The sequence below is a fragment of the Pituophis catenifer genome, unplaced genomic scaffold (genome assembly GCF_029215685.1).
Source record: "Pituophis catenifer annectens isolate HBS135680 unplaced genomic scaffold, rPitCat1.0.hap2 SCAF_10, whole genome shotgun sequence".
Classification (NCBI taxonomy): Eukaryota; Metazoa; Chordata; class Lepidosauria; order Squamata; family Colubridae; genus Pituophis; species Pituophis catenifer.
Genome location: NW_027256890.1, coordinates 3,157,396 through 3,180,246, shown reverse-complemented (window position 1 = coordinate 3,180,246; position 22,851 = coordinate 3,157,396).

Here is a 22,851-nt window from a genome sequence, read left to right as displayed (position 1 = left end):
TTCCCCTTCTCACCTTCTCACCTTCTCTCCTACTCCTGTCCCCTACCCTTCCTTCGTCTCATTTTCCCTTTCTTCCATTCCTTTCCCTCCCTCTCCTCTTCCTACTTTCTCCTTCCTACTCTCCTACTTCATCCTACTTCTCCTTCCTTTCCCCAATCCTCTCTTCTTTCCCCCCTACTCACCTTCTCTCCTACTCCTGTCCCCTACCCTTCCTTCCTCTCCTTTTCCCTTTTTTCCATTCCTCTCCCTCCCTCTCCTCTTCCTACCCTCTCCTCCTCTCTCCTTTCTATCTTCTTTGCTGTGGAATATTTTCCTTGTTTGGTATCCAAGCAACTCCTGTATTCTAATAGTATATATACTTTCTTTCAATTTCTTTTCAGATTTATTCTATCTATCAGTGTTATCATCATGATGATAATACTGATAGATAGAACAACTCTGAGATATATTCTCCTTGTGCCCAGAGAGAGAAATGTCTGCCTCTACTTAGGATCGAACTCACAACCTCCTGACTGTGAGGTGAGAGCTCCACCTCAAGGCCACTGCACCACTCATCTTCCTGCCTTTTGTGCGAGTGGGGAAAACCCATCCGTTGCTTTTTCTTGGTCACTGCCTCTCCTAGAAGAGAAGGGCCTAGGAGACGAGCTGCAAAAGATTGGCAGGGTGATGGTGATTCACTTACCAACAGTGGCAAGGAAGGTCGTAAAATGGGGCAAAGTGTCACTTCTGTAGGAAGTTAGCACCGACCCCTCGCCTAGGAAAATGAGATATTTCAGGAGATATTAAAAGGGCAGAATATTTCCCCTAAAAGGGAGGCAGAAACTCAGTGCCCCCCCACACCCACACACACCTTTGTCAATGGGCCATGAAGGCCTGGGCCACTCTATTCTACATAACAAAGATCTACCTCCTTCAGGCAGAGCCATGGTAGGAATTGCCCAAAGCCCTTTTATTACATCATCACCCAGCAAGAGTCAACCAAGCCTGGGACACAGACAACCTACAAAGTTACCCTACATGGCCCCATGGGAGTCTGACAACCAATCAGCTCAAATTCAAAAGCCCAAAGAGGGTATAAAACTCAGGCACTCTCAGCATCACTTCTCTTTTTTTTTCTTCTTCACCCAAGATCTTCAAGGCATGTGATCCTGTCCACCATTAAAAACCATCTTTCCAATCAGCCACCATGTTTCCAATGTCTTTCTCCCCACTTGGAACTGAACCCAGAAGGACATTTCTCCAACACTTCACAACAGAAATTTTGGGCTCAATCGTGGTCGTAAGCCGAGGACGACCTGTGTTTATGCATTCTCTTAGAAACAAGAAGAATTTATCTCGGGGATGGGGGGGGGAGGCTGTTCCCTCCCCAAACTTCCTCCCTCTTCTTCTTATCTCACCCTGGAAGGCACAAGGAGAACGGAATGGATGCGGGACTGAGATTCTCGGTGGTTTTGGTGGAAACAGCAAAGATTCCTTGCAAAGATTTCGTCTATTTTAAGAAGTGGGTTGAACTGGAGCTTGCAGAAACGCTGGGCTCTGCCGATAAAATCTGGGTCTTTTATTGTCAGCTCTGATTCAGCAGGATAAAAGAGAAGAACTGCGCGTTTGAAGTGTGCTTTAAAGAAAAGCAGGATATTTTTTGGGGGGTGAAATGCCGTCGTGCGGTGACTGTTATTCTGGCATGTACCTGGTGATGAAGAGAGGATCTATTTTCCATCGGAGACTCTTTCCAGCCGTCTGCACCCTGCCTGGCTCCCACATTTTCCCGGAAAAGGAGACCCCGGCAGGGAATTTATTGTTCGCTTTATGGAACTGGAAGGAGGGTGCAGGGTGCATCTCGAGAAAGTGAGGAATGATGGAACAATTTGGAATACAGGTAGTCCTCGACTTACAATGGTTCGTTTAGTGACCATTCAAAGTTACAATGGCACTGGAAAAAGTGACTTATGACCGATTTTCGCAGTTACGACCTTGGCAGCATCCCCATGGTCACTTGATTTGCATCTGGACTAACAGATTAACAGAGTTGGAAGGGACCTTGTGGGTCATCTAGTCCAACCCCCTGCCCAAGCAGGAGACCCTACCCCATTTCTGACAGATGGCAGTCCAGTCTCTTCATGAAAGCCTTCAGTGATGAAGCTCCCACAACTTCTGTTCCATCGGTTGATTGCTCTCACTATTGGAAAATTTGTCCTTATTTCCAGGTTGAATCTCTTCTTGTTCAGTTTCCATCCATTATTCCTTGTCTGGCCTTCAGGTGCCTTGGAAAATAGCTTGACCCCCTCCTCTCTGTGGCAGCCCCTCAAATATTGGAAGACTCTTATTCTGTCTGCCCTGGTCCTTCTCTTCACTAGACTAGCCAGGCCCAGTTCCTGTAACCGTTCTTCATATGTTTTAGTCTTCAGCCCTTTGATCATGTTAAATAGATGCAGTTTAACAGAGTTGGAACGGACCTTGTAGGTCATCTGGTCCAACCCCCCACCCAAGCAGGAGACCCTACACCCGTGATGGCGAACCTATGGCACGCGTGCCACAGGCGGCACGTGGAGCCATGTTGCCTGGCACGCCAGCTCAGCCCCGGTGCGCATGCGTTGGAGTCTCTGGAGGCTGGGGACAGGAAAAAAGTCACTTCCTGTCCAACCAGAAGTTGGGAAACGGGCCGTTTTGGGCGTCCGAGGGGTTGGGGAAGGCTGTTTTTGCCCTCCCCAGATGCATAGAGAGGATCTGGAGCCAGGCGAGAAAGAAAAATGGGCCTACCGGGCCATTGTTTGCTAGGAGCGGGGGGAAGGGGGGGGGGTCGCATGCGCAGGGTGGGGTGCATAGAATTATGGGTGTGGGCACATGTGCACGCGAACCTTCCCCGCCGCCCCTTTCCTGGCACTCGATGGCAAAAAGGTTAGCCATAACTGCCCTACACCATTTCTGACAGATGGCAGCCCAGTCTCTTCTTGAAATCTTCCAGGGATGAAGCTCCCACAACTTCTGAAGGCAACTTCTGTTCCATGGGTTGATTGCTCCCACTGTCAGAAATGCTTGGCAATTGGTTCCTATTTATGATGGTTGCAGTGTCCTTGGGTCACGTTCTGCGACCTTCTGACAAGCAAAGTCAACGGGGAGGCCAGATTCGCTTAACAACTGCAGTGATTCAGTTAACAAATGTGTCAAGAAAAGTTGTATAATGGGACAACACTCACTTACACAAATGTCTCACTTCACAACAGAAATTTTGGGCTGAACTGCAGTCACAAGTCAAGGACTGCCACTGAAGTGGAAGTCAGGAAAGCAAAGGCTCAGAAGGAACAAAGACTTGCAACAAAAGTCCAAAAACGTTTCTTTCAACATATTAAAAACAAGAAAGAAGTCAAGGAAACAGTCGGGCCACTAAGGAGAGAAGATGGCAAGGAAGTAACAGGCAGTAGGGAAAAAGCAGAGCTGCTAAACTCATTCTTTGAATCGGTCTTCACCAAAAAAAGAAATTATAGCCCGACGTTATCCTTGTTCTCCTTCTGTTCCCTCATCTAAGTCATTTATGAAGAGTACTGGGCCTAAGATGGAACCTTGTGGTACTCCACTCCTTACTTTTCTACATGTGGATGCAGTACCATTAAGCACAATGTCAACTCGCAAAGCATCCCTGGTCTGCTCTCGAGTTGCCATAAGCAAGGGGGGATGGGAAACTGACGAAATGGCATGGCAGCCAAAGACAGATGCACATTCCAGACTTATCTCTCTCAAGGCTGTTTTCTATGGTTACCCACAGTGGCCGGAGGGGAGTGATCTCTACAACCTGCGAAATTGCTCCGTTGGAGAATGTGATTGACAACACACCCTGGGGGGAGAGGGGAAACAGGCTCATGATTGGGGCATAAATTACATAGGGTCAGAGCTGGCTTCACTTGGGAACGTGCCAACATGAAGCTCCTAATAAATAACTGGATTTATTTAGCTTGGCTTGAGGCTCATGATTTAATTAGGGCATCCTTCGGAACCCTGACCCAAGCCGGCTCTGACCTTACGTAAGGGTCATTGAGTAGGGTTGTCAGCCAGTCATCAGAGAGAAGACAAAGTTGACACAAATGGGTTTTCAAAGCCAACAGCACAGACTTTTCATCATATTTCATTTATTTCAACATTTTATATAACCATCCATCACACCACAGTGACACTGGATGTGGTGCACACTGGATTAAACCCAGAAAACTAGAAGCTTTTTTTTTTTTTTGAAAAGCAAATTCTTAATTATGAAAAAAAAAGGTCTAGAATAGAATAGAATAGAATAGAATAGAATAGAATAGAATAGAATAGAATAGAATAGAATAGAATTCTTTATTGGCCAAGTGTGATTGGGCACACAAGGAATTTGTCTTTGGTGCATAAGCTCTCAGTGTACATAAAAGATACATGTGTCAAGAATTATAAGGTACAGCACTTAATGATAGTCATAGGGTACAAATATTAACAACTGCAGTGATTCACTTAAAAACCGTGACAAGAAAGGTTGTAAAATGGGACAAAACTCACTTAACTAAGGTCTCACTTTACAACATACATTTTGAACTCAATTATGGTCGTAAGCCGAGGACTACCTGTGGTGAGTTTCACAGCTTAACTCTGTTGTGTCACAATGCACCGCCTTTTCAAACCTGAATTTCCCATCACTCTTCATCTCTAGATAACTCACACCCTTCCATATCTGGGGAGAAGCAAACAACTCTCTTTTTTTCCTACGCATCTCATAATTCCCCAACTTTTTATTACACGCCTCCTTTGTCTTCTTTGTCTATTTGCATTTAACACAATTGTATACTGATGGATTGCTGCGTGGATTGCTCTGTTTACTAATGGTGATACACTTGCTAGAATTGCTCATTACAAAATGGTGCTTTGTGTGCAAAAAAAACACACAAAAAAACCCAGCACAACACAAAGGAAAGAATACTCTTGCTGTGTTCTTTTCAATGCATTTGCTGATTTATTAATTTATTGCTTCTGATGCCGCCTGCTAGAAAGCCTTCCGCGATATGCAAATTAGATTTTATTCATTAGCTGATCTTCCCCGCTTCTCCTGAAGCTGCAAGGGAAGATTTGCAAAAAAATAAAATAAAATAAATCAAAAGAAAGTGTGAGAAGGGCAAGGAAAGGTGTGGGAACATTCTCGCTTTCCACCTCCTCCCTTAATTTATTGATAAATCATGAGGCTGAACATTTCAACAGTTGAAAATGTGTTTGCATGTTAACCTGGTGTGCTAGTACGTTAAATGGTAAGTGGGAAAAAAAGAGGAAAAAAAAACCCTCTTCTACCTCGAAAAAGGAATAGAGAGGAGGAGATAAATGTTAAAATCTGGTGATGAAGTTAGAGAATCTTCTGTCCTCTAAGTGTCATTGAATACCGTTCCCCTCCCATGGACAACTTTCATCCTTTTGCCATTTTTGCAGGGCAGATAGAAAGTTCCCTGCATGTTCCCTGAGGATGGGCTCCAGCACCAGCCAGCACGAGAATGGGCTAAGCCTTAGTAAGGCCACACCTAGAGTACTGCACCCAGTTTTGGTCACCACACTATAAGAAAGATGTTAAGACTCTAGAAAGAGTGCAGAGAAGAGCAACCAGGATGATGAGGGGACTGGAGGCTAAAACATACGATGAACGGTTGCAAGAACTGGGCATGGCTAGTCTAGTGAAGAGAAGGACCAGGGGAGACAGGATAGCAGTCTTCCAATATTTGAGGGGCTGCCACAGAGAGGAAGGGGTCAAGCCAGAGGTGGGTTTCAGCAAATTCTGACCAGTTCTGGAGAACCGGTAGCAGAAATTTTGAGTAGTTCAGAGAACCGGTAGTAAAAATTCTGACTGGCCCCGCCCCCATCTATTCTCTGCCTCCCAAGTCCCAGCTGATCAGGAGGAAATGGGGATTTTGCAGTAACGTTCCCCTGGATTGGGGTGGGAATGGAGATTTTACAGTATCCTTCCCCTGCCATGCCCACCAAGCCACGCCCACAAAACCGGTAGTAAAAATTTTTGAAACCCACCACTGGGTCAAGCTATTTTCCAAAGCACCTGAAAGCCAGACAAGAAATAATGGATGGAAACCGATCAAGGAGAGATTCAACCTGGAAATAAGGAGAAATTTTCTGACAGTCTCCTGCTTGGGTGGGGGGGTTGGACTAGATGACCTACAAGGTCCCTTCCCACTCTGTTAATCTGTTTGATCTTCCATGATATTCAGATTCTTCTCAAAAGTGCAGCATGGCACCTCTTCCTCCTTGTGGACACAGACCGATTAAGACCGTATCTTCTAGATTCCAATCACAGCACCTCACTGGTGAGAAGTCCTTCCCGGGAGTACCTTCATTATTTCCTTGCCTTCTTCTATCATCTCTTGTACCTCTTTGAAGTTGAGATCCTCATCGATAGTGTTTGTTTTTTTGAAAAAAAATACCTTGTGCTGCTTTTTGCAAAAATCTGTTTTGCTTCCCATTTCTTCTGTTGTTATTCTCCTTTGTAAGCAGCTGAGAGAATATCAATTGGCTGCTGACAGATGAAGTGTTCTTTTAAGAAATAAATATGGAGAAGCTCCTGGGACTCCAGCAAGATAGATTAGCTCCACCTGAGAATTGAAGAAGAAGTCGGTGTCTTGCGAATGCCATGATTTAGGCTGCATTCGAAGGGCTGGAAGAGAAGACTTCAAATATTGCCTGCCAAGGACTTTTCTCCCTGGAAAGTGAGAGGAATGTAAATGAAGGACCCAGGTCTACATCTGGGGAGAATTCTCCTCAGAGCTCTGGAGGCAATTCCCAACTACTAACCGTCAAATGTAATTTTTAACCTGGAAAATGATTAAATACCCAATGGGAGGCTATTCGTATCAGCCAGCTCTCTGTTCTTAATTAGAATCAGGGTTAAAATAAATTATTTGCAGTTGGGTGTGTGAGAGGTCCCAACCTGTTTTCCTTCCCCCCACTTCTGACAGCTACCTGTTAGAATTGCTGTGCGCTTTTATCCTGAAGGGCCTTGACTAGGTGATCTCCAAGCTGCCTTCCTAAAAACCTAACAAGAACACACTCCTAACTAGACTAACTAACCTAACCTAATTAACTAACTAGTCCTAACTAGAACACACACAAAACATTCAAGGGTTTTGTCCAGTGGTGAAATCCAATTTTTTTACGACCAGTTCTGTGGGTGTGACTTGGTGGGCGTGTTGAGGTGTGGTGGGCGTGGCTTGGTAGGCATGGCAGGGGAAGGATACTGTAAAATCTCCATTCCCACCCCACTCCAGGGGAAGGATATTGCAACATCTCCATTCCCACCTCACTCTGGGGCCAGTCAGAGGTGGTATTTGCCAGTTCTCCGAACTGCTCAAAATTTCCGCTACTGGTTCTCCAGAACCTGTCAGAACCTGCTGGATTTCACCCCTGGTTTTGTCCTGTTCTTTGAAGCAGGGGTCTCCAACCTTGGCAACTTTAAGACTTGTGGACTTCAACTCCCAGAATGGGTTGATGTCTACAAGTGTTAAAGTTGCCAAGGTTGGAGACCCCTGCTTTGAAGCAACGGAGAAGTCCACTCCTTCTTAAGATTTTTAGAAACTGCTCTTCTATGTCATTCTCCATCTCCTTCTGCGTACTAAATATAATATAACCAAAACCTTCTCCCATAGGCCTGGGTTTCCAGACAATCTTCACAATCTTGGAAGGCCTCCTCTAATTTGTTGCTTTCCTTCTTAAACAGTCATGCGCAGAGTTGGACTCCAAATGGGGTCTGACCAAGTCAAATAGAATGAAACAATCCTTGTTCATGATCTGGACTCCTTATGACGACCCAGATTGTTGGGTGCAAGATGCTAACTTTGTAAACTACTTAGAGAGTGCTGTAAACAGTGGTGGGTTGCTCTTGGTTCGGTCCGGTTCTATAGAACCGGTAGTAAAACCGGCAGGAGGCTCCACCCACCTGCCACGATATCATCACGGGTGATCTGCGCATGCGCAGAAGCACACAAGTGCGTTCCTGTTGCGAACCGGTAGTAAAGGTAAATGGAACCCACCCCTGACTGTAAAGCACTGCGAAACAGTACATAAGTCTACGTGCTATTGCTATTTATTTTCCTTCCTTCCTTCCTTCCTTCCTTCCTTCCTTCCTTCCTTCCTTCCTTCCTTCCTTCCTTCCTTCCATCCATGGTGCACAGTGGCTAACTTTGCCAACTGTTTGCTTCTCCTCGGTTCAAGGTTGACTCAGCCTTCCATCCTTCCGAGGTCAGTAAAATGAGGACCCCAGATTGTTGGGGGCAAGAGGCTGACTCTGTAAACTGCTTAGAGAGGGGCTGTAAAGCACTGTGAAGCGGTATATAAGTCTAAGTGCTGCTGTGGCTATTCCTATTAATGGCAGCCACTGAGCTTTTCACCCATTAAGCTGTGCTTAATTATATTAAAATATGAATATAATTTGCTTATGGAATAGCTGTGCGACCTGTTTAATATATGAGTGAAGACTTAATATATACCTAATTATTTAAAGAATGCAGTTACTGTTCCCTTAAACATAGAGATTGATATCAAGAATGAATGCAATCTCCCTCTCCCTCCTCCCTCCCCCCCCCACCTCTCTCTCTCCTTGTGTGTGATTTGTTAAGAATTTCTGAGAGGCTGTTTGGCACAAAGAGTACAAGGCCTGATAGTGCCAAATTTTGGAAATGCGTGGCAGATACCACATTTTTACTCTTCATTAGGGCACTGAAAAATGTACAAATGTGAGGAAATGCATTGTACATTTGTCCATGTAGAGAAAGTGTACAGCAGAATGAGAATTCTTGGCTGGTTTCTCAGTGTGATAAGAGAGCAGTTTACTTTCATCATACCATAAAGATGGCTGAGAATTAATAGTCTACTTATCGTTCATCGTTGCACCACGGAATAAGACAAGGTTATTGATCTGCCTTTGATTCCTCGGTGCATAAATGCAAAGTGGAAAAATGGACCAATCTATCTGGAAGGGTTGGGGGGGTCTCCATGTCAGGGGTGGGCTGATGGGGATTCGCAGGGGTTTGGGAGAACCTCTAGCTAAGATTCTGTGCAGTTTGGAGACTCCCCCAAATCCCACTCCTGGCTGGCCCCACCCCACCCCTCCCAGGAGTCCCCACGCAGCCCATTTTCAATGCAAGTAAGCGCAAGGCGCACTTTACCTGCTAAAGTGGAGGGCTAAAATGGGCCTACTGGAAGTTCAGGAAAGCCTTCCCGAACTTCCGGTAGGCCCATTTCCGGCCTGTTTCCGGCCTCCAGAGGGCATTTGGAGCCTGGGGAGGCCGTTTTCGCCCTCCTGGAGGCCAGAGGAGCCCGGGGAGGGTAAAAGAGCCTTGGTAGTACAGTGGTCTAAGGCACCCTGTTATTAAGCTAGTAATTAAGACCAGCTGCCTGCAATTACTGCAGATTTGAATGTCGCCAAAGCTCAAGGTTGACTCAGCCTTCCATCCTTTCTAAGGTAGGTAAATTGAGGACCCAGTTTGTGGGGGCAATAAGCTGACTTTGTATAAATATACAAAAGAATGAAAGCTATTGCTGAGCACATTGTAAGCCACCCTGAGTCTCCGGAGAAGGGCGGCATATAAATCAAATAAAAAAAAAAAAATTGCTCCCCCCACCATGGTGCAGGAGGCCGACTAGGCCACATCCACCATGGCCATGTCCACCCAGCAACCGGGCAGAGAACCCCTTGCTAAAATTTTTGAAGCCCACCCCTGCTCCACGTCTGAAGGTTTTGAAGAAGTGTCTCAAGGATGGTTTCATTGATTTTTCTGCATGTTGTAGATGATTCTTGCAATCCATCCCAGCATTCGATGATTCTATGGAAGTATAAGCAAATGTCATGTAAGTAACGAGCTGGTTAGAGACATGGATGCACTTTAGTATGCAAATGATGTTGTATTGTTTGGCTAAAAACATGAATTATAGGCAGCAAATGTTAAGATGACATGATGCAACGAGGAGCATTAATTAATTAATTAATGTATCAGAGACCAAGGTAGTTGTATTTGACAGAGAAAATGGAGTCAACAATTGCACTTTATACATAAATTAAACAAAAATTAGAACAAGTAGACGAATAATAATAATAATAATAATAATAATAATAATAATAATAATAATAATAATAATAATAATAATAATAGTAATAATTTTATTTCTATACCGCCCTTCTCCCGAAGGACTCAGGGCGGTGTACAGCCAATTTAAAAACACAAGACACAACAATAATTAAAAATTAAAATAATTAAATAGATTTGGCCGATTTAAAACCCCAAAAATTAAAATATCCCAATTTAAAATTATTATATTGACAGCCCTGTGACAGCCCTATTGACAGAATGTGTGTGCTTTGATCGTCTTTCCCTAAAGATAAGAAAAAGGATGGATAAACTTTCAGGGATGCATGTTCTGGTAGAAAAACAGTGCTCTCTCTCTCTGCATTTGTGGAATGCTATTTTTGTCAAAAGGTTCTGCTCATTTTCTTACTCAATCGTAGTAACTGTTAGAGGGATCTTGGAGTCCTAGTGGACAACCATTTAAATAGGAGCCAGCCGTGTGCAGCAGCTGCCAAAAAAGGCAACACAGTTCTGGGCTGCATCAACAGAGGGATAGAATCAAGATCACGTGAAGGGTTAATACCACTTCATAAGGCCTTGGTAAGGCCACACTTGGAATTTGGCATTCAGTTTTGGTCGCCATGATGTAAAAAAGATGTGGAGACTCTAGAAAGAGTGCAGAGAAGAGCAACCAAGATGATTTGGGGACTGGAAGCTAAAACATATGAAGAACGGTTGCAGAAACTGGGAATGGCTAGTCTAGTGAAGAGAAGGACCAGAGGAGACATGAGAGAAGTCTTCCAATATCTCAAAGAAGACAAAGTCAAGCTATTCTCCAAAGCACCTGAAGTTGTGAATGCTCCAACACTGGAAGTTTTTAAGAAGAGATTGGATAACCATTTATCTGAAGTGGTGTAGAGATAATCACCAACCTTTATCTCCCTTGACACACTGCCAAAGACTTACTTCGTAAAGCCACACGATTTCTAGAATCAAACAGAGATGCCGACTGGGAACAGAATTAACAACGTTGCTTTCCTGCAAAGTGCCCACGTACCTTTGCTCCTCTTTTAAGCCTTTTGGGAGGGGCCAATCATCTCCAGGCTTTACTCCCGAGTCGTCCCTTTTGTTTTAACTGTTCGTGCCTTCTGGCAGCTCTGCGCATGTGTGCACTGGGAACAGGCTCCTGTTCCTCTGCCTCTCTGATGTCCGACTCTGGAGGCTCCGGAGTCCACGCATCACTCCCAGATGGCCCTGGTCACATCTCTGCCTCTGACGCAGAGCCCTCGTCCGAGCCTTCTCCAGACTCCTGGCCCATGTTCCTCCCCAGCCTCCTCACTGTCTGACTCCGCTGCCAGCTCCACAGGCTGCTGGTGGACCACAACACATCTGCAGGAACCTTGCATGCAAGCTCCCACACGACCCTCTCCACTGGAGACTTTCTGAGATGACACCAATTTTGAGCTTCATTCAATCCCATTACGAACAACGAACTGATTCAGGCCATAGCAGCTTTCGGCAGCCCAGACTTCCTCCCACTCCACCCCCCGCCAGCCCGGTGTGAGAGACCTTTACTTGCTTTCTCAGCTAAGTAGTTGTGCGTATGTGTGTGGTTTCTCCACACCTCTCCACACACACGACAGCCCTCTTCTCTCCCTGGAGACGCTATTTAGACAACAGCGTTCTTCCTTTTAACAAGCAGCAGGATGTTGGGCTGGCTTCAGGCAGAGCCACAGAAATTGTAATTCTGCTCTTCTCCTCGCTCGGGGAGGGAAACCCTGCTCCTCCATCACCAGGCCAGGTGAAAAAGGAGGATGGGAAGGTGGGGCAGAGGGGGAGAGGCCAGCCTGTCCCATCCAGAATCAAAGCCCAGAAATGCCCCAGGAAATGAAAAGGAATCAGATGCCCCCCAAGTTTTCTCTGCAACACCCTCACCCCCTCTCTTTCTGGCTCCTTCCTAAATTTATATGGCAGGCGAGTGACGGGGGACTATTTATTTTTAGGATTGCAGTCAGGCTGAGGTCTTTGGAATCCGATTTCCAAGCAGTCCTTTCTCAATTCTCGGGGCTGTTAATTGATTTCTGCTGGAGCAACGACCAGACATCCTCAGCCTGGTTCTGAGCTCTGCTCTCTCGTATTTCTCTGAGAGGGGAAAAGCAGCCACACAACATGTGCCAAGCATAGGCAGGCTCGAGAAGGGCTCTTGCAGATGCCTGCCTTTCACAAGTGGCTGTTAAAGGTTGTGGGAAGCCACCCCACCCCACTCCTAGAAGAATGAAATATTTTGAGGAATATTAAAAAAAAAGGCAGATTATTATATTTCCCCAAAGGGAGAAATGGCGAAACATGCTCTTGGAGACAGAAAGCAGCCTCCAAGTCTTTCTTAATAGCCCCCAGCAGATATCTTGTGCCCATTAAGAAAGATTGGGCCAGCTTATTCAGAAACCAGCCCCAGTTTCCCTACCCCCAAACAGAAACTGAGGAAGCCACCTTTTAGAAATGCAGCTTTGGTAATCCATTCAAGACAGGGTATTTTGAAACAAAGGCAGAATTAGGATTAGAGGCAGCCCCTCACTCAAGATCCAACACAGGACAAAGCTATTAAGCCACAATAGGAATTATTGCATCACCCTCAGAGCAGTCCAAACTTCAACCAAACTTAGCTCAGACAAACACCTAGGATTTGTACTTTGCCTATAGAGCCAGCTATGACCTCTCCATAACCCCTACAACATCCACTAGAATACATGTCCTTGCACAGGAACAGGAAGCTCAAGTGCAAAGCCCAAGAGAAGATATAACCCCCCCCCCCACTCTCAACTCCATGTGGTCAGTTGCACCAGAACTATATGCTTGGTGGTCCTGTTCATCATTAAATCGTCTTTCCAATCAGCCTCCATGTTTCCAGTGTCTTTCTCCTGGCTTGGAACTGAATCGGATAGATATTTCTTCCCACAAGGTGGAACCAGAGGCAGAAGGAACGAGGAGGGCAAGAGAAGGCAGAAGATGCTCTTGGCAATTTTGCTGAAACTTCTTCCCAAGTGGAAGATGCTTCTGTTTGTTTTCTCAGCTTGAAAGTGTCTTTTAGGTTCTCTCAGGGGTGTTTCCAATGCTGCTAGAGATATCAGAGAAGAGGACTACTGCGGAAGCCGCCTTCTGTGGAGCATCCTGGGTTGCCGAGATTTCCCCAGACTTTAAAAAAAAAAAAAAGGATTCCTTGGAGCAGTTTCCTCCCGAAGTCTCTCCTTGGGGTGGAATGGAAATGTGGGAAGCCAGGGAGGCTGTAGATTGTGGAGAAAGGATGTCCTGTGACATGGTTTCTCCACCATTGCAGCTGCCCCTATTCCCCATTGCAGGAGCTGCCCCCTCATCTCTTCTTTTGGGGTGAAGGGTGGCTGGTGTCAGACCTGCCATGCACCCGTCCTCCTTCACAGATTAACAGAATTGGAAGGGACCTTGTAGGTCATCTAGTCCAACCTAGCAGTCCAATCTCTTCTTGGAAGCCTCCAGTGATGAAGCTCCCACAACTTCTGAAGGCAACGTCTGTTCCATCGGTTGATTGTTCTCACTGTCAGAAAATTTCTCCTTATTTCCAGTTTGAATCTCTCCTTGGTCAGTTTCCATCCATTATTCCTTGTCTGGCCTTCAGGTGCTTTGGAAAACAGCTCAACTCCCTCGTCTCTGTGGCAGCCCATCAAATATTGGAAGGCTGCTCTCCTGTCTCCCCTGGTCCTTCTCTTCACTGGACTAGCCATGCCTGCAACCGTTCATTGTATGTTTTAGCTTCCAGTCCCCTCATCATCTTGGTTGGTCTTCTCTGTCAGGCTGTCATAAGTAATGGGGAAAGCTCTGGGGTGGGCGAGGGGGGTGAAGCAGATGAGGAATGGAAACCAAATCCTTCCTACCATCCCTTGGAAGCTACAGCCTGTTCCAAGGTCACCCAATGGAATACAATACATTCAGGTCCACACAGCTGGGTACTCTTACCAAAACAATTTATTTTAAAGAATTTGGACCTTCACTGATAATGGGGAGGGGGACGGATCCCAAGGGAAAAGTTAACTGCTTGGTTTTGGTGGGAAACTTTAGATTTGGCTTTACTACTCCATAACCACTTGGCCTTAGTAAAGTCAGTGTTCCGAATAATGCACCCATTGGAAGCAGAATTCCAAGGCAGGTAGATTCCTCAAAGGACAATTTTATTGGATACATCATATCGGCACAACTGGTGAAAACCAACTCTGAAGGTTCCCACGGTTTTCACCTAATTAAAAAATTAATACTTCCCCCCGCTCCCAGGTGTCATCAGTCACACTGTCCAATGAATATGGCTGGTAGGCTCCTCTCTTCCTTCACCAGCCTCCTGTTACGATGACCTTGGTTCTCACAGAAAAACCTTTTATTTTGACTTGTAAGATGGGCTATTTACTCCCCCCTCCATTTCCTCTCTCTGTCAGGGTTCCAAGTAACACCCCCAATGAAAGAAAACTCGGAGTCTTGAAGTTCCTCAAAGTTCCATTTTATTAGAGATGTCATATTGGCACATCTGGGAAAACCCAAATCTGAAAGCTTCCAGGTTTTCTCCACCCAAAAGAAAGTCCACATCCCTTCCCTTGCACCCATAAGTCCATCACAGGGTCCAATCAAAGCACCATCCCAACTGGAGATGCCTCCCAGTTTCATCCATCCAGGTGCAGGGCAAGATGTCCTTGACTTTCTGAGAAAGGAATGTTATTATGATTATATATCACCCTGGCGCCATACAATCCCCCCTCCCAGTTTCCCACAGTTGTAAAAGTGGCAGGTCTGAAGGCCTAATACAAAAGATGTTTTGTTTGTTTTATGTTTTATTAAATTTATATACCGCCCTACTCCTGAGGGACTCAGGGCGGTGAACAGGCACAGAATAAAATACATAAATACAAAAGTTAGAAACAATTTAAAACCAAATTAAATAATTTAGCCCAAGACAATTAAAAATCCCAATAATTTAAAACAAATTAAAATTTCAGTTTAAAAATTTAAAAGAAAGGGGAGAAAATTAGGCCAGGCCGGCTTGCTGGAATAGGAGGGTCTTAAGAGCACGGCGGAAAGTGCGCAGATCCGGGATCCTCCATATCTCCGGGGGGAGCTTGTTCCAGATAGTGGGTGCCCCCACAGAGAAGGCCCTCCCCCTGGGGATGCCAGTCGACACTGCTTGGCTGACGGCACCCGGAGGAGCCCCTCTCTATGTGAGCGTACCGGCCGGTGGGAGGCTGTTTGTGGTAGTAGGTGGTCTTGTAAAGATGGCTTCCAGGCCTGACCCTCTCAGGCTTCGTGGCAACTGTGAGGCAGGACAAGGTTCACATCAGCCAAGTTCGCTTCAGAGTTGATAGTATACTTTTAACTGCCATGGCTGTGGAAGGCTTTCTTTTCTATTGACCAAGATGGGACGGATGACATGTGGTAATCCAAGAAGGCTGGAGAAAGGACTATTTTCAGGGAAATATGTGGCCTTTGCATACATGTCTTGATCCCCTCATTGCTAAATAACTGCCTAAATACCTATAGTGTCAGGTCTGGAAGCCATCTTTTATGTTGGGCCTTCAGGCCTGCCACATTTTCTACTGTGGGAAAATGGGAGGAGGGATTGCATAGAGTATGGGTGATATGTAGTCAAAATAACATTCCTTTCTCAGAGAGTCAAGGACGCCTTGCCCTGGCACCTGGAGTTGGATGAATGGGAGATATCTCCAGTTTGGATGATTGCCCCTTGTGATGGACATGTGGGTGCTGGACAGGGACTTGAACTTTCACTTGAGTGGGTAAAACCTGGAAACTTTCAGATTCAGGTTTACCCAGATGTGCCAATATAACATCTCTAATAAAATGGAACTTTGAGGAATCTTTTATGGTTGGGGGACGGTTACTTGAAACCCTGATATTAACCCTGAATCTGAAAGTGAAAGCGAAAATGAAAACTTCAGACTCCAACTATAAGAATATCACTACCGTTTGCTTGCTTGAAAGAGTTTTGGAAAAAAAAAAATTCAAGATTAAATAGAAGTTATTAGAGATTATTTTACCAACAGTTAGGCAATAAAAACAGATGTTAGAAATGCAGGGACATAAAAAGGATAAATGTTAAAATGGAAATTTGATAAAATAGGCCAGCTAAATATTGTTGTTATTATAGTATCAATGTTATTGTGATGAATGTTGTTGTAAGCATTTTGATGACGATTGCCTAAAAACAACTGTACCCAGATGACACACTGTTTGATTGAAATGGAATTTTTACATGTTATTCAAATAAAGTAAATAAAACATTTTTTAAAAAAGAAGAAGTTATTAGGGGAAGATTGCCAGAGGAGTAGTTTTTAAGTTTGTCTTCTAAGTCCAAGATAATACAGACTCTGAATTCAAATCTGTTAAATGCACATTGGCTGAAGGCACATAGTAGTGTAAATTTTGGGTTTTTTGGAGTGGAGGGGGAAAAGTGAAAGAAATATTCTGCAGCTGATTCATTAAGTTCCATCTCAGCTACTGGTCCCCATAATGGTCACACTGAGGTTCCTGGGAAAGCCCACAAATTGAACATGAGCACAGCATATACCTGTCTATTTGAGATCCGCAACAGCTGCGATGTAAGACTTACCAAAAAAAAAAAAAAAAGGGATGCGGTGGCTCAGTGGCTAAGATGCTCGTCGATCGAAAGGTCAGCAGTTCGAATCCCTAGTGCCGCGTAACGGGGTGAGCTCCTGTGACTTGTCCCAGCTTCTGTCAACCTAGCAGTTCGAAAGCAGGTAAAAAAGGGAAGTAGAAAAATAGGGACCCCCTTTGGTGGGAAGGAAACAGCATTCCGTGAGCCTTTGGTGTTGAGTCATGCCGGCCACATGACCACGGAGATGTCTCCGGACAGCGTTGGCTCTACGGCTTTGAAACGGAGATGAACACCGCCCCCTAGAGTCGGGAACGACTAGCACATATGTACGAGGGGAACCTTTACCTTTACGACTCACTTGTTAAAGGTGGGGAACGCCACCATCTCAAACTGCAAGCTATGCCACTCAGATCTGTGATCCAAATTGAAGTCCTACCACTTAAAGTCCTGGCCACTTAAATATGAGCCAGGAGTGTGCAGCACCCACCAAAAAAGCCAATGCAGTTCTAGGCTGTGCCAAAGGAATAATATCAAGATCATGTGAAATGTTAGCACCACTTTATACTGCTTTGATAAGGCCACACTTGGGAATATTGCATCTAGTTTTGGTCTCCACAATGTAAAAAAGAGGTGGAGACCCTAGAAAGAGTGCAGAGAAGAGCAACAAAGATGATTAGGGGACTGGAGGTTAAAACATATAAAGAATGGTTGCTGCAATTGGGTATGTCTAGTGCAGTGGTGAAATGTAAAATGTGTTACTACCGGTTCTGTGGGCGTGGCTTGGTGGTGGTGGGGTAATGAGATTGGGTGGGTGTGGGCAACTTTTTAAGAAAAAAAACTTTTAAAACTATTTTTTCTGCCGAAGAGGTTGTAAAAAAATGCTTTTAAAAGCCTCTGACGATCCCAGCTGAGTTGCCTGATCATCAGCGGCTCCTTTTTTTACTTTTAAAAGCCTCTGATGATCCCAGCTGGGTTGCCTGATCGTCAGAGGTTTTTTTTTACTTTTAAAAGCACTTTTTGGCCGAATAGGTTGCAGAAAAAATGCTTTTAAAAATAATCTTAAAAAGCCTCTGATGATCGCATGGCTCAGCTGAGCATGATTTTTGTGATTTTTGCTACCGGTTCTCTGAACCACCCGCCACCATTGCTACTGGATCGGGTGATCCAGTCCGAACCGGGAGCATTTCACCCCTGGTCTAGTGTAATGAAAATAAGGACTAGGGGTGACATGATAGCAGTATTCCAATATCTAAATGGGAGCCAACCTGTTCTCCAAAGCATCTGAAGGCAGGACAAGAAGCAACAGATGGAAACTAACCAAGGAGAGAAGCAACCTGGAACTAAGGAGAAATTTCCTGAAAGTGAGGACAATTAATCAGTGGAACAGAAGTTGCCTCCAGAAGTTTTGGGTGCTCTATCACTGGAGGTGTTTAAGCAGAGATTGGACAGCCATTGTCTGAAATGATACAGGCAGTGGTGAAATTCAAAAATTTTCCCTACCGGTTCTGTGGGCATAGTTTGGTGGTCATGGGTTGGTGGGTGTGGCTTGGTGGTCATGTGGCTGGCTGGGTGTGGCTTGGTGTTCATGTGACCGGGTGGGTGTGGTGTGGTGGTCATGTGACCGGGAAAATCAACTATCACACTTTACACAAAAATAACACAAAAGCTACACAACTGACTCACACACAATGCAAAAACAGCTGGACTTCACACAAAATGGCCCCTGCAACAAGTAGGAACCTCACAGAGAGCTCAAAAACAAACTATCACACTTTACACAAAAATACCGGTTCGGGCAACAGGTAGTAAAAAAAATGCTTTAAAAAGTAAAAAAAAAGTTCTGAGGATCAGCTGTGCCGCACAATCATCAGAACTTTTTTTTTTTAATATATTTTAAAGCATTTTTTTACTACCAGTTCGGGCGAACCGCTCCGAACTGGTAGCATTTCACCCCTGGATACAGGGCTTCCTGCCTGAGCAGGGGGTTGGACTAGAAGACCTCCAAGGGTCCCTTTCAGCTCTGTTATTCTCTACTGAATTGTTTTGACGGTTTGATTCACCGAAATATATTTCTGTGCGCGCATCCCCCAAAAGCCCACTGAATCATCTGATTGATTCGTATGCACTTGATTTGATTTGATAACTAAATTGACTCTGTTATTTGATTTGAGGAGTCCATTCTAAGCTATGTTTCATTCAAATCACCTGCAAATCGACATCTCCAAATCGAAGCTCCTCACAGCCCTAACAATCACCATGATAAATAACCGAAGTCATAATTTAACTGCAGTCCTGGTGAATAAGCATTTCAATCCACCCTAAATCTCTCATAATTCTGCTTCATTGATAATGCCTGAGTTTCTGCATTTTGAGGGATGTGGGGAAATTCGCCATTGCTTGGCTCCGCATCACAAACTTGCTATACAAATTGCTGTGCGATTTCTACCTAAACTAAATTGCAGTAACTCTGTACCTCTACTCTCCAGGAAATTATTCCAGCCTTTGAAATAATTTTATTTACCTCTTTCGGTATGCTTTTTCAGTTCCAAAGAGCCCTACCAATATGCACTATGTATCATCTTAATATTGTGTTGTGTACACACGTATATAAAATAATCACACAACAGAGAGCACACCAAATTGCCCAGAGGGGACATAAGGCTTAGCTATAAAAGAAACGTTTGAAAATATTCAAATAGTTAAAAGCCGGGTGAGTAGATTTTTTTTTTCCTCAAATGAAAGAACGGAGCAGGGCAAGATCATTTTATATTCGCTGAGAATACTGTGTAGAAATGAAAGTAGGGATGGGATTTTTTTTTTTTTTTGTCCAATCTTCCTTTACAAGGAGGCGCATTATCTCAATTTCAGGGTAATCTGTAACAATAGTGATTTTAAAAATGTACAACTTAATGAATGAGTGAACACAGAATCTAGAGGAATAAAGGCTCAGGCCATCCCCTGCCCAATTTCTGTTTAATTTCTCATCAGATACGTGGGTGATTTTACCCTCATTTGGAAAATAGAAGTGAGCAGTTGGCCATGAGATCCTGTAAAATCTTTGCAGGGGGGTTTTCTTGGCAAATGGAATCAGGAACAAAAAGATACCACAATTTCTCTTAGAAACCTTTATTTCCTATCTCAGCCAGACCTTCCTGGAGCCCAGGGGTAAGGGCTGTGTTACACAGCAGCCTCCCTCCGTCGTTGTGTAGAAAACAACATTTGTACCCATTAATAAAGCATATTAGGAAGGCTTTGCCATCTATCCAGGAGAACAAAAATCAATTTGTGGTGCATCGCACAAAATACAATTTTAGCCTGCTGTGCAACACAAGATGAACAGCAAAATCTCTCTCCGGCAAAGACAGGCAAGGAAGGTGGGGGCCTCATATGGTAACATACAATTGTAGAATCATAGGGCTGGAAGGGACCTTGGAGGTCTTCTAGTCCAACCCTCTGCTCTAGCAGGAGTCCTTATACCAGAGGTCTGCAACCTTCAACACTCAAAGAGCCATTTGGACCAGGGGTGAAATCTACATTTTTTTGCTACCGGTTTTGTGGGCGTGGCTTGGTGTGGCATGGCTAGGTGGTCATGTGACTGGGTGGGCGTGGCCAGTTTGACGTCATTCACGTCACTCTGCTGTGCATGGGGTGCTTGGAGAGAGCGCGAGCAAGACAGCTTTCCAACCTCTGTTTTTGTGTGTGGGAGGGAGGGAGGGAGAGAGGGAGCACTCTGAAGCCAAGACACCCAAACTTCTGGCAGTGGCGGGGCAGCTTCTGAGCAGCCAGCTCCACCTGACCTACTCCCTGAGTCTCACCGTTCTCCTGCCCCCACCCCCCCTCAAGCAGAGGCTTCCCTGCTCAGCCCCAACAAGCTATGCATCCATGGTGCCCGCACCAGCATCCCGAGAGAAGCAGAGAAGATCATCGCTTGCAAGCAGACAAGCAGAGGTAGCAAGCGTACGCCGTGCTGTGGGAAAAAATGAGAGGTCCTGTTGTCCCACAGAGCCTGCCGCTGCTTGAGTGGGGGCGGAGGGGGGGCGGCAGGAGAACGACGAGACTCAGGGAGTAGGTCAGGTGGAGCTGGCTGCTCAGAAGCTTCCCCGCTGCTGCCAGAAGTTTGGGTGCCTCGGCTTCAGATCGCTCCATCGCTCCCTCCCACCCACCCTCACACACACACACACACACACACACACACACACACAGGTTGGAGAGCTCTCTTGCTCGCTCGCTCTCCAAGCACCCCGTGCACAGCCTGTTAAGGATATTGTTGTGTTACCAACCAGCAGAGTAAGTGCACAGAGAAACGGTACTGAGAGCAATGAATACAATACATACAAACTGGTTTAACAAAGCTTTTACTTTGTAGTGAAAAACAATTGCATAGTCTTTTAGTCAATCCAAGTCTTTAGCCATTCAAATCAGTCTGAAGTTACAGATATCTTCTTACCAGACAAACAGCAGTTGGTAATAAACAGCAATTCAACGCTGGTAACAAATCACGATGGTAGCATATCTATCCACGTCTTCACACACGACAGTAACAGTTGCAATCAACAGTTCCAGTCAAGCAGCAAGTCAAGCAATGATGAGAGCAGGTCCAACAATGACTATAGCTCGGCTTCCTCCTTATATACAGTTTACACTAGTAATTATCCACTTAAGATAAGTGAAGTCAGCAGTGCAGTGACTCAACAGTACAATTATGATAATTGCAGTCAGCATTCAGTCAGCAGTCATTACAATGACTCAGCATTACATCTTAAAGTTACAGAACTCATTTAAAGTGATAGAACACATATATTGTCTGGACAACTTGTTAGACTTACACCATATCCTAACACAGCCCATTTGAGGAAAGGGCACGCATGGCTGGGCGTGTTTGGCTGCAGAAGGAGGCGCAGTGCAATGGGGTTGGTTTTTTTCACCGAGGTGGTACTTCAGGAAGGCAGGCGGATGTCTGCAGCTGAAAACTATAATAAATATGTCCACCTGCCCTCCCAAAGCACCAACGCGGCAAACAAAACAACCCCATTGCTGTGGATGCATAGCTTGTCGGGGCTGAGCAGGGAAGCCGCTGCTTGGGGGGGGGCAATAAGCTGCTAGCTCCTTCCCCGCAGCATGGCAGAACTGCGGGCCATGGATTGGTTCGGGGGCGTGGCCAGCCAGCCATTGCTCCCAGTTTGGCGAACTAGCCTCAATCTCCGCTACCTATTCGCCCGAGCCAGTCCAAACTGGGAGCATTTCACCCCTGATTTGGACCCATTTCCCACAGAAAAGAAAACACTGGGAGCCACAAAACCCTTCCTGTGCCTGACTATTTCCTAAGCGGCCACAAAACTAGCATACGCAGTTGAATTAAATGTTCTGTTTTCTTCTGAAACTTTTCTTTTCTTGGATTTATCCATGGTTGGCCTACCGGGGGTTGAAAAGCTCAATAAATCATGTGCCGGCGGGTGTCGCACATTGGTGGTTGTGACGCATATTTTGAGTGACAGGGAGCCGCAGCTGAGGGGTGAAAGAGCCACATGCGGCTCCAGAGCCGCAGGTTGCTGACCCCTGCCTTATACCGTTCTGGACCAAAGGTTGTCCAAATTCTTCTTGAAAACGCTCCAGTGATGGAAAATCCACAGCTGAAGCCATTCCGCTGGATAATCATTCTGACTGTCAGGAAATTCCTGCGTATCTTCAGGTTGGAGTTCTCTTTAATGAGCTTCCATTTATTGTTTCTTGTCTTGCCCTAAGGTGCTTTCCAGAATAGGCCCCTCCCTCTCCCCATCTCTGTGACAGCCCCTCAAATACTGGAATATTGCTACCCCTAGTCCTTCTTTTCTCTACTGTAGACTGGCCATACCCACTTCCCACAATTGTTCTTCATATGTTTTTGTCTCCAGCCCTTTAATCATCTTTGTTGCCCTTCTCTGCAACGAAGAAGAATTGCTTGTGGGTGACCCGAGTTCAAGTTCCCCTGGAAAATCCTGCTGTGATTTTGGGCACAGGACGTTGTTGGAGAGCAAAGGATGGAGAACAGCAGGAAAGCTGCCTTAAGTTATTGGAGAAACGCTGGAATATAAATCTAACAATGAGACCAATAACCGCCACGCCTGCAAAGATGCTTGCTGTGAGCCTCTTCTTGAAAGACTT